Source organism: Bos grunniens, chromosome X (genome assembly GCF_055505025.1).
Source record: "Bos grunniens cultivar Pamir isolate PY7600 chromosome X, Bosgru_T2T1.0, whole genome shotgun sequence".
Taxonomy (NCBI): domain Eukaryota; kingdom Metazoa; phylum Chordata; class Mammalia; order Artiodactyla; family Bovidae; genus Bos; species Bos grunniens.
Window position 1 is genome coordinate 36,821,999 of NC_141194.1, and position 5,503 is coordinate 36,827,501.

At 44.4% G+C, this 5,503-nt stretch overlaps 1 long non-coding RNA gene across 2 annotated transcripts; it reads right to left on the minus strand.

Annotated features, from left to right (window-relative positions):
* Positions 1–2,489: 2,489 nt before the first annotated feature.
* LOC147340146 (uncharacterized) lies at positions 2,490–4,321 on the minus strand. Of its 2 annotated transcripts, none has more exons than XR_015158966.1 (3): positions 3,972–4,321; positions 3,137–3,289; positions 2,490–2,877 (listed from the first exon to the last, which is right to left on the minus strand). It is a non-coding gene; the product is annotated as an uncharacterized LOC147340146 (long non-coding RNA). The 2 variants fall into 2 exon arrangements; XR_015158965.1 differs by having other exon boundaries at positions 2,490–2,836; positions 3,972–4,316.
* Between the last annotated feature and the right edge of the window lie 1,182 nt (positions 4,322–5,503).

Here is a 5,503-nt window from a genome sequence, read left to right on the forward strand (position 1 = left end):
ATGTGAAGGAGGCCCTCACTGGGGGATTTTTACCAGAGGTGTCTTTCTGAAGTCATCTTGAAATTTAGCTTTTGGCTACTTCTTTTAGAAATCATCACCAAGTGAAGAAAATTATGGTTTTCTTTGACTCTTTGTTGACTAATAGCTTAACACAGCTGAACACTTCAGTTGATCCAACTCATCTGCCTTTTCTCTACGTAAGCCAGGCTGGTGAGTAAGTCCTTCAGGGAACAGAGTGGGGCCTCTAATTCTGGGGTCTCCATCTACAGTGGGGTTTTCAGAACAGTGGGGTAAACCTCTGGGTTATTCTCTGGTCTCCACAGTCCATGGAATTCTCCAGGCCAGAATACTGGAGTGGGTCAGTTCAGTCACTCAATCGTGTCCGACTCTGTGACCACATGGACTGCAGAACACCAGGCTTCCCTGTCCATCACCAACTCCCAGAGTTTGCTCAAACTCATGTCCATCAAGTTGGTGATGCCATCCAACCATCTTAACCTCTGTCGTCCCCTTCTCCTGCCTTCAATTTTTCCCAGCATCAGGATCTTTTCAAATGAGTCTGTTCTTTGCATCAGGTGGCCAAAATATTGGAGTTTCAGCTTCAGTATCAGACCTTCCAATGAATATTCAGGACTAATTTCCTTTAGGATGGACTGGTTGGATCTCCTTTCAGTCCAAGGGACTCTCAAGAGTCTTCTCCAATACCACAGTTCAAAAGCATCAATTCTTTGGCACTCAGCTTTCTTTATAGCCCAACTCTCACATCCATACATGACCACTGGAAAACCCATAGCTTTGACTAGATGGACCTTTGCTGGCAAAGTAATGTCTCTGCTTTTTAATATGCTGTCTAGGTTGGTCATAGCTTTTCTTCCAAGGAGCAAGCATCTTTTAATTTCATGGCTGCAGTCACCATCTGCAGTGATTTTGGAGCCCCAAAAAATAAAGTCTGTCACTGTTTCCTCACCTATTTCCCATGAAGTGATGGGACCAGATGCCATGATCGTCGTTTTCTGAATGTTGAGTTTTAAGCCAAGTTTTTCACTCTCTTCTTTCACCTTCATCAAGAGGGTCTTTTGTTCTTCTTTGCCTTGTGCCATAAGGGTGGTGGTGTCATCTGCATCTCTGAGGTTATTGATATTTCTCCCGGCAATCTTGATTCCAGCTTGTGCTTCCTCCAGCCCAGCTTTTCTCATTATGTACTCTGCATATAAGTTAAATAAGCAGGGTGACAATATACAGCCTTGACGTACTCCTTTCCCTACTTGGAACCAGTCTGTTGTTCCATGTCCAGTTCTAACTGTTGCTTCTTAACCTGCATACAGATTTCTCAGGAGGCAGGTCAGGTGGTCTGGTATTTTCATCTCTTTCAGAATTTTCCACAGTTTATTGTGATCCACACAGTCCAAGGTTTTGGCATAGTCAATAAAGCAGAAGTAGATGTTTTTCAGGAACTCTCTTGCTTTTTCGATGATCCAGCGGATGTTGGCAATTTGATCACTGGTTCCTTTGCCTTTTCTAAATCCAGGTTGAACATCTGGAAGTTCATGGTTCACATACTTTTGAAGCCTGGCTTGGAGAATTTTGAGCATTACTTTGCTAGCATGTTCTCCAGGGGATCTTCCCAACCCAGGGATCAAACCCAGGTCTCCCACATTGCAGGTGGATTCTTTACCAGCTGAGCCACAAGGGAAGCCCAATAATGCTGGAGTGGGTAGCCTTTCCCTTCTCCAGGGGATCTTCCCAATCCAGGAATCGAACCAGAGTCTCCTGCATTTCAGGCAGATTCTTTACCAACTGAGCTATGAACGACTTTCACTTTCACTTTCTGCTCAGTTCTTGTTCTCCACCATGGCCATTATAAACATTCTCCCGACTCTCTGACCCTCTGACTCCAGAACATTCCTGTCAGAATTGTCAGAATATTGCTTCCCACTTCACCAAGAAACGGTATCCATCATGTGAGGCTTCTTTTAATCTCTTGCCACCTAATATAAGAACACACTTGCAAGCCTAGCTATTCTTTGCTTCTCTTATAACAGAAGTAGTAATCTCTCCATCAGTTCTTTGATGTTTCTTTCTTTCTTACTTGGGGCTTCCCTGATAGCTCAGTTGGTAAAGAATCTGCCTGCAATGCAGGAGACCCCAGTTTGCAATGCAGGAGACCCCAGTTTGATTCCTGGGTCAGGAAGATACCCTAGAGGAGGGGAAAGCTACCCTCTCTAGTATTCTGGCCTGGAAAATTCCATGGACTGCATAGTCCATGCGGGTCTCAAAGCGTCTGACACTGAGCGACTTTCACTTTCTTTCTCACTCATAGACTATGAGAAGACACTGTTTTTAATTCCCCCTTTGTTTTTAATCCCCCTCCATTTAGGGTTTATTGTAACTGCAAAACTGCACGCATCTTTCATGTAAGTGTAAACCCTATGAGCGTATGCATTGAGGCAGTCCGAGCGCGGGTTGGAAAAGAATTTCCAGACAGAGTATTTCAGAAGGGAGTGAGTTTATTAAGAACAAAGAGCAGAGATAAAGTGAGCACCTGGGGAGCAGCAGGCCAACAACTCCTGACAGGCCAGGGAGAGTGGACAGTTTCTGTAGGATAATAGCCGATTTTTATAGCCTCAAGACAAAATTCCTGCTGCATAGTTTGCCTTAGTTGATTGTTTGGGCGCTATAGGAGTGGGCATCTTTGCTTAACTGGGAGTCAGGAAGCTTGTTAGTGATGATCAAGGGGCTTTTGGCCAGGTTACCAAGGGATTCAGTCAGCTTTGGAGGTGTTCTTGGTTCTGGGCTCCTCTTCTGTGGCCTTGGTGCAAAGTCTCTCACCTGTGGCCTTGGGAACAGGACACAGACAGTATGGACAAAGAAGGTTGCCTGCCATATAAGTAAACAAAGGATGTCGTGGCCACCAGTCCCTCAGTCACTGCAGCCACACCCGACTGTGCACCCCGAGGGGTTTTAGAATAGAGAAAAAGAGGATATTGGCCCTGGAGAGTTAAGGTACATAGCAAAGGTGTAATTTCATTAAGACGCAGACTCTTGTATCTCCCCACACATCGAAAAGCAGTAAATTCATTAACTTGAGACATACGATTTTTCTTTAATTAGCAGTAATCTTTTGATGTTCAAATACCTGGTTTGGTTTTGTTTTCCAAAAACTCCTGTATATCCTGGAGTCTCTCTTATCTCTTTGGAATAGTCCCTCAGTTATCTGAGAGATTGTATCCCAGGCTTCCGTCCTCCACATGCTGCTGGCCAAAATCTTGTCCTTCTCTACCCACTGAAGCTGAAAAAAAAAAAAAAATACGGAGACAGAGTTTGGAGGAAATAGAGGTGGCTTTAATTCTCAGCGGCAGAGAGGGAAACACAGTAGGCTCCTGTCTCAAGAACTGTACCAAGCCCCCATGAGGAGTCTAGGGACTTATATAAGATGAGGGCTTGCAGTCAGGAGTCAGTGATGAGGAACAAAGATGATAGTATCTTGATGTCTTCCTCTTGCATTGTTTCAAAGACAGTCATAGACTGGTGTCAGTAACCCAGTAATTGAGTCTGGCAGTTCAGTGACTCTTCGGCCTTCTTTCTGATAAGTAACTACAAGGGGAAGAGTGTTGTAAGGGTAAACATGAGATACGGGATGTACTTAAGCATAGAGTCAAAGGGAAGAATGTGAATTTTAGCTCCTGCAGAGTTAGGGGGCAGAAAAACAAACTTAGTCACAGACATGCAGAGTCGGGAGCAGTTAAACTAAAAAAAAAACTAGGAATGTTCAGGCCTGCTTACTGTTCTCTTTATTTTCTTTGTTCTCAGGAAAGGGAAAGAGGAAAAACTCATTCCTTTTTTTTTTCCTTTCACTGCAACAAGAATGCTCCAAATAAAATACAATCCATAACTTTTAGGTTGTGTTCTGCTCCCCCCCAGTGGTCAGCAGTTTTTACGGACAACAAATGGAGCCAGAGCAGATTTCTCACCTTTCCTTGAACGCTATGAGAACCTGAGCCTTGTTCCAGCAGAGGCTCTTGTGCCTGTCCACCTCCTCAGAAAGTTCTGGTGAATTTGGGTGAGCCTTTCCTGGTTTTTGAACCTTCTGACTATTGATTGGTTGACAATCCTGAGTTGTATTTGGTGATGTCTAATAGGTGCGCACCCCGCCACAACACCCCCAGTTGAAAAAATACTGCAAGAGCCCAGTTGAAAGACATGGGGAGTTGCCCAATTGAGAAACACCCCACTGTCTGGACTAGCTGATTAGGTAGGTAAGAGGCTGGTCTAACACCTTTCCTAAACAAGGCACACCAGAAGGTCAGCTTGGCTTATGTACTTACCAAATCTTATACTTACACCCCAGCCAGGTTTATGTACTTAAAAAACATATAAGTACTTAATTGGGAATTAAAGGAAATCTTCCCTTGAAAATGGCCAAAATGGGGCTTATTTATTGTGTATGCAGTTAAGTTAGAGAAAGTAGGCTTGATTAAACATCACTTTAGAATTCTGACCTTAAAGAAACAGAAGTCCTTCTGGGGGGAATTTACATTTCTCTCCCTGTGTCTTTGAGGTGTAAATAGTCTACCTGATCTTCTTAGGCAGTTCTGGTATGTGTATGTATGTGTATGTGTTTTGAGAGCTTGGTCGCTGCCATCTGGAAGGTACACATATGGTGTACAGTTGGTAGCCAATCAAATAGACTGGGATTCTGAGCAGACTTGTCTGACTGTGCCAACTCTCAGGGACTTTTGCCAACTTAACTTTCATTGTGTCAGTCTTTATTTAGACTATTTTCGGGAGAAAATTTTCTAAATGTAAAGATGGCATTCTTCACACTTTTGTGGGGACACCTCTTATATCTTATGACATTCCTGGTGGCTCAGTGGTAAAGAATCTGCCTGCCAATGCAGGAGAAACAGATTCGATCCCTCGGTTGAGAAGATCCCCCGGAGGAGGAAGTGACCACCCACTCCAGTATTCTTGCCTGGAGAATTCCATGGACAGAGGAGCCTGGTGGGCTACAGTTCATAGGGTTACAAAAGAGTCAGACATAACTGAGTGACTACAACAACTGGTACATCTTACTGCTTTTGTTGCAGGAAGAGGGACCCCTTCCAGGGCCTGAAACTGGGCTCTTGTCTAACACTCAGAAATGATTTGTCTGAGGAGACACATGTGCTGACAAAGCAAGAGATTTTATTGGGAAAGAGTGCCCAGGTGGAGAGCAGTAGGGTAAGGGAACCCAGGAGAACTGCTCTTCCAGGTGGCTTGCAGTCTCAGGTTTTATGGTGATGGGATTAGTTTCCGGGTTGTCTTTAGCCAATCATTCTGACTCAGAGTCCTTCCTGGTGGTGCACGCCTTGTTCAGCCCAGATGGATGCCAGAGAGAAGGATTCTGGGAGGTGGTCGGACATGGGGTGTCTTCTTTCAACCTTTCCTGAACTCTTCTGGTTGGTGGTGGCTTATTAGTTCCGTGTTCCTTACCAGGACCTCCTGTTGTAAAACAACTCATGCA